The following is a 7215-nucleotide window of genomic DNA, read 5'->3' as shown; positions in this document are numbered from 1 at the left end:
TCTCCCAGGGCTGGCTGGAGACAGTCCCACTCCTCTTATATGAGCTATGCTCCTTCAAGAGGCAATCACTCTTAAGGACAGTTTCTATAAACACGCTGTTCAACTGGTTTTGCTGCACATGATGAGGGCAATTACATATACATATCTGCATTCACATATCAGAACTGCATGCTCTTGGGGAAAATGCAGGCATATTCAAACTAGCGATCATTACCTCAGCTTAAGAGCAGGATGCTATTGATGACTGACTGCCTGCTAAAACTCTGCTCTCTGCTTACACCATTCAGCATGCTGTTGGAAAGCAATTTTGAAAGGCACCGTACTTACAGAGGAAACCTCTAACGCAATTCCATCGGGATGTTGTAGTCCAAGCAGCACTCAGTGATTAAAGGAAATCAGTAGTCACATGCTGCTGACTAGCTTTGTGTTTAGTGCAGAGAGCTTGGATAGCCACCAGAGACTGTAGCTACAAAGGATGAGTTAACTGTCCCTCCCGGGTATGACCACTATATGACTGAAGACATCTTCAGAGGCTGAAGCAGCGTACTTACTGTGAATAGAGCAAGGAAACCGAGCAACCTGATTGAACGTGAATAAAGCCACATTCATCACCACATACAGGGAATTACTACACAGATCTCTGCAGCTGAGGAGACCACCCTGCATCCTTTTTACAAGCTGAGACCTAAGCAAAGGCATTCAGAGCACAGTTCGACCCACTCCAATCCGTATCTGGTCAGCTGAACGCCTTCTGGGCTTCACTGCCTACAAAGGGAACCCACTATGGCTTTCTCAAAAGAAGGTTGCAGACGCCAATATTTTTTGAGATGAATGCCACTCCGAGTGGCAAGGCAATGCACACCTGCAAGATGTGCACAGAAAGAACCTGCAAGGAAGAATGGAATTGGTAAGAGACAGGAATGAAAAAGGGGAAGTATTAACTGTGGAATGCACTTTTTGACGTGACTGCAGGATTAAAAGCTGGGAGAAACATATGCAGCTGGTTGATTTAGAATTTCTTTTCTATTTCTGCATCTTTCAGAGTTGCCACAGGGACATGATGAGCTTGAATACGTGGGAAGGCAGCAGGAGGAAAGGAGGTATATCCAGGAGATAAATTCTCCCTATCCATGTTCTTTCTCTACTAAGAAAACTTTTACAGGGAAAAATTATTTCTTTTACTGCTTCTCTTCAAATCCTTCCAGGTGAAAATGAATTTATCTCCTAAAAAGTCCTTTCATAAATGGCAGAATAAGTTTCTGGATAAAGTACACTCAATTTACAAGTGAAATATGGCATTTTCTAAGCTTTTAGCCCCATAAACTGAATGCAAGGTCCTATTTGTGCACCAAGCAGTGTGCTGCTCTATTATGCTCTCACCACACTGGACAACTCACTGTGTTCAAAGCTCCAGCTGTAGTGTCACTGGAGTCATATGAGCATAGCTTTGGCCATATGAGAGTACGGTGATTAATAATTCTGTCCCTGCTGTGTGGAAGATAATTACAACCTGGTTCAGTTTCCCAGACCTAAAAGTTAGGCAAGTATTTTAACACATCTCATAACAATAACACCTGCTCATAAGACTACCTAAATGTTTCCCCCTATAAATGCTGACTCCCCACAGCTCATCACTGTCAAACTGCAGGCTGAGGGAAACTTGACACTTTTGCTCTTTGCTTGAAATGGATTTTTGGTTTTATCTTAGGACCATAGAAGAACAGTTATTTGCACTTTGAGCAGGTGGCTGGACCAGATGATCTCCTGAGGTCCCTTTCAACCTAAATTATTTTGTGATTCTGTGAAAATGAGGTCAATTATTAAAAGCTGCCTTAGGCTACTACAGAAATGAAGTGGATTGTGGCCAACTCTAGTGTTTTGAAGCCAGAATTTGGATTCAACTGTGAAGACTATAGATAAATCCAGAGTCAAAGATCTCCATTCTGTCATTTCATGAGAAGCTACCAGATCTGCTGAAACGTGTGCATTTCTACTGACATTGCCACCTATGAGGTCATTAACAGATACCATTCTATGGAGGGGGCTGTGTTGGATCTCACATATCCCATGCTGTTCCACTCTTGGATTCTCAACCTCCTTCTGTTTTTCCTTCTGGTCTGTCACCCAGATGTCCAATCTACTGTCCTTCAACTCCAAGGGACAAACAAGACACTTGGTCTCAGCCTCAAATTCTCAGTGGCTGGCAGCCCAGACAACTCAGCTGTAGAAATTGCTCTGCACAAAGCCTAAGGACACAGAATTGGTATAAAAATCCACAAACCAACAAAACCTTCTACAAGATCACTAGTTTTTGTGTAGACCACACTGCTAGCTCAACATAGACTCTCTTCTCCAAGGCCTCACTCATAAGATACTGAGGTGATTGATCCTTTTCAGATCTTTTCAGTATGTATGCAAAGCTTTAGAAAAGAGAGCATTGTTATCCATGCCGAACAGCAACTCCTGGTCCCCAGGCCTAAGGAATGGCTAGCAAGTCAGGCTCACATCATGCAGCATAGCAGTTATCCTAACCTTTGCACCTCCACATCATAGACTGCTTTATCCCATACCACAAACCCCACTTACCTGCCCCTAGCACTTGTTAATACAGCAGTGCTGTGCAAGTGATAACAGCCTATGGGACCAAGTCAGGAAAGCCAACACAGAATGGATGCTACCTGATAGGATTATACCAATCCAGAAATTTAGAAGGTGGAGAATGACATTCAAAGACCTCTGCCACTGTTCAGTGCCAACCTAATGCATTCCAAACACTCTCTGTATTGGCTAGTCACAGCTGCCCTAATGCAGCCCCTCAGCTGTGGTGCAGATACAATCTGGTGCACTACAGCCAAGGTCTGCAATACTGCCTTTGCATGCATCCTGTGTCTCTGTCCCTACGCTGCATCAACTATACTGCCTGAATCCACCACATGCATTATCTCTGTGTGGTGGGTTGCCCCTGGCTGGATGCCAGATGCCCACCAAAGCCGTTCTATCACTCCCCCTCCTCAGCTGGACAGGGGAGAGAAAATATAACAAAGAGCTTGTGGGTCAAGATAAGGACAGGAGAGATCACTCACCAATTACCATCACGGGCAAAACAGACTCAGCTTGGGGAAAACTAACTCAATTTATTACAAATCAACCAGAATAGGGTAATGAGAAATAAAAGCAAATCTCAGAACACCTTCCCTCCACGCCTCCCTTCTTCCCAGGCACAATTTCACTCCCGGATTCTCTACCAAGCCCCCCACAGCGGCACAAGGGGGATGGGGAATGGGGTTTACAGTCAGTTCATCACACGTTATTTTCTGCCGCTTCATCCTCCTCAGGGGCAGGACTCATCACACTCTTCCCCTGCTCCAGCGTGGGGTCCCACCCATGGGAGACAGTCCTCCACGAACGTCTCCAACGTAGGTCCTTCCCACAGGCTGCAGTTCTTCACGAACTGCTCCAGCGTGGGTCCTTTCCACGGTGTGCAGTCCTTCAGGAGCACACTGCTCCAGCGTGGGTCCCCCACGGGGTCACAAGTCCTGCCAGAAAACCTGCTCCGTGGGCTCCTCTCCACAGATCCGCAGGTCCTGCCAGGAGCCTGCTCCAGCACGGGGTTCCCACAGGGTCACAGCCTCCTTCAGGAACCCACCTGCTCTGGCGTGGGTCCTCCACGGGCTGCAGGTGGATATCTGCTCCACCATGGACCTCCATGGACTGCAGGTGGACAGCCTGCCTCACCATGGTCTTCACCACAGGCCGCAGGGGAATCTCTGCTCCGGCACCTGGAGCACCTACCTACTCCCCCTCCTTCTTCACTGACCTTGGTGTCTGCAGAGTTGTTTCTCTTACATGTTCTCACTCCTCTCTCTGGCTGCCGTTTTTGTCTGTCCCAACTTTTTTTCCTTCTTAAAAATGTTATCACAGAGGCGTTACCACTATCACTGATTGGCTCGGCCTTGGCCGGCAGTGGGTCCGTCTTAGGACGGCTGGTATAGGCTCTCTCGAACACAGGGGAAGCTTCCAGCAGCTTCTTACTGAAGCCACCCCTGTAACCCCCTCCCCCAAAACCTTGCCACACAAAGCCAATACACTATGTTACTCAGAAGCCTTCCTCAAAACGGGACAACCTTCCCAGAATAAAATCAACCTTCACAGCATCAGATGACTAAACTGCCTTGAGGTCAACGCTGCCTATTTCCTGCCACAGAAAGTTACAAAGCCTCTTCCTGATAAACAAGGCTCATGTAGGCATTTCAGCTGGGTTCTGAATTCCTGCAGAAAGGAGGCTGTGTGCACTTCTAGTTGGCTGGCTAAAACATTGAGACCTTCAGGATGCCCTGCACTGTGGAAATCAAAACAGCACAATCTGTGCAAGAACTCGGGAAAGCCACTTTAGGTGGAGAGCAAGCTTCAGACCCTGACGTAACTAGCCCAGCCCCACCGCCACCTACAGGTTTGGCTCCTGAGTTGGAAGATGAGTACACAGTGGTTCAGGTTTAGTACAGTAACAGCTCTAAACAGAGCACATTGACCTGCTCAGCTAAAACCTTTAGTTTATGTTCCCAGCACCTTCAAATATTACTCCTGTCTCACCTGATGGAGACTCAGTACCCATATTCTCAAAAAACACAGTGCTCCCCTTCCTCTCATCCACAAATAAAACATAAGCGGTGTTTCCTGCTTTCTCACTGACATTACTTGCCCCAGGCCCCTGCAATTCTTTTGATCCTGCTACCTGTCCTGTATCTATGAGATTACCACAGAGCAAACAGTTTCACTGCCTAAATCCAGGAGTCTGGCACCCTTGATGTAGAGTCCTCCATTAGGTCTTCTTCCAGGCCTGAACACTCCTCAGGTGGCTCCTACCTCCATCTATGTCTCCTTCAGACTTCTGGCCTAGTGTAAAGTTATGCTGTTTGTATGATGAAAAACTTGGACTCTCATCTCCTCCTTGCCCGGAGGGGCTGAGTAGACTGGCAAACAGGTGTAGCTTTAGGAATAAATGCAGAGGCAAGGACTTGGCAAATCTCTGCAAGAGGCAGAAGAGTACTTAATTTGAAAAGAGATTATTCACAGCTTTAAATGAAACCAAAACACCCAAAGTGTCCAGCTAACAGAGTCACCACCCCAAGAAAAGAAAGAAAAAAAAAGGGGTGTTCCTAATTCACTGGTAGTATTCCCCTTTGCCTAGTGGCTTAAATACGGCTACATCTTGTTTTCAGGACACCTTGTCAAACTGGTTCAAAACCTGCCATCTCTCTGCCTAGCTGGTGACTTAGGGGTGATTCTGCACCACAAATTTTGCAGGGACTCCTCACACATCCATTCCTCTTCAAAAGCAACTTCTGATAACCCACTGCCATCCATTTCACTCTTGTAGCATCCTGATCCTGGCCTCACAAGCAGCATAATGGGAGTGACAACCAGTCTGTCAGTCCTTGCTGGGCAGTTTCTGAAGAGACAGAATACACAACCTTGTTACCATATTCAGCCCCACAATGCAAAACTCTAAAAATTTATTTGTTTTTTTTAACTCAACTTTGGATGCATGCATCTGCACAGGTACACAGGGAAGAGCTCTGGGTAGACCTACACACCAGCCAGTGATTAACATTGCTGCATTTGTAGGGGATTGCAGGGCTGTGAAGTCATTTCTAAAGACCTGTGCCATCCTACAGCAGTTTGTAGATTTGATAGCAGGGGCAGGAGAGGAAGAAGAGGAGAAACCTGTTTTACAAGGGATAGCTGACTTTCTGCTGTGGCTTTGTCACCTCTCTGAATGGCAAATTAATCACATACTTTGTGCTCCTTCAAGTTGCAACTGACCAGTGTTACGGTCAGAGGCCTGAGAAAGGGGGCAATGAACAGCACTGTGTCGCAGCCAGCATGCACTGCTGGCTATTGATAGATAGGGTCAACCGCTTTCAGTGAGGCACTTGTGCAATAGTTGTTACTGCCATCATTTGTCGTGGATCCCCAATTAGGATTTGTTAGTACAGCAGCAGGAAATCAAAACAGGACATGGAATAATGACAGTTCAAAGTTAGTCTGAACTCAGCCCCTTCCCTCAGAGGGCAGAGCCTTTGCAAGCACACCTCTTGCTAAGTCCGCCAATTTTCACACAGCATCTCTCCCTGCAAGCACAGCCCAATGTTACGGCCACAGAGTGAAATCAAAGCAAGATACCCACCAAAAGAGCACGGGAAGTTCCTCACATAGCACTGCTGGTAGTTTTAGAATAGGAGGAATTGACAATAGTACGGAGAAGAGTTGCTGAGAAGCCAAGTTCGCCGCCCTCACAGGGACTCTACAGCTAAAAATCTGTGGCAGCCTAGCACCATAACACATTTTCACTTGCACCAGGTTAATGAGAGGCATCTGTGGGCCTTGTGCAGTTAACTGAGAAAGAACAAGGCAAAACTATACCACAGTCACCTCAGCAAGAAAACAGGGACCTTGTCCCTTACCTATAACAGAGATTAAGAGTCTGTTAAAACTATTTGCTAATTGGGTTATTACACTAACTCTTAGACACGGAGATTTACAGATTAGATCAGTGGAAACTCCCAAGTGCAAAGTCGGTACGGCCTGTTGCTACATCAGAAAGGAACGGCCTGCTTTAAAGGAGCAAAGGAAGTGACAAGGAAAAAACCCAATAAATTTATATTTCAGGTAAGTAACAGAGACAGGCTTGCAATCAAGCATCTTAATGCTGAAAACTAACGATAACAAGCAAACCTCAGTTCCAAGTTGTTGAAACCTACGTGCATTTCTCTGATGAAAGGTCCTGTTTTTCTGTGGTATCTGCTGTTGGTGACCTTGGCACAGGCTTTTAAGAACCTTTGAGAAGCACAAGCCCAGGCAGTAGTGCTACAGCCTTGGACTTTTAAAGTGGGGTTTGATTTGCAGCAATGCCAACTTTAGGAAGGCAGTGCTCCACCGCAACCAACATCAGCGATTTTAACTCGGTTGCCTCTAAGCGCCATTATACCCATGATGCTGCCTACAGGGCTTAAAAAAACAGGCTTCTTGAGGGCAGCTTGGCAAGTCTCCTACCAGCTACCATAGGCTGAAGAGCAGGCCCCTGTCACCTTTGCTCCCAAAACTCCCTATGGTCAGTCACAAGCTTCGGTAGCCCAAACTATTGCCTTGGGCTACACGAAATCACTGTAGCCCTCCCTGCCCACAGGAGCCCTCCTACCTCCCAAACATCCCGCT

The sequence above is a fragment of the Buteo buteo genome, chromosome 1 (assembly GCF_964188355.1).
Source record: "Buteo buteo chromosome 1, bButBut1.hap1.1, whole genome shotgun sequence".
NCBI lineage: Eukaryota > Metazoa > Chordata > Aves > Accipitriformes > Accipitridae > Buteo > Buteo buteo.
This window is presented reverse-complemented; position numbering follows the sequence as displayed.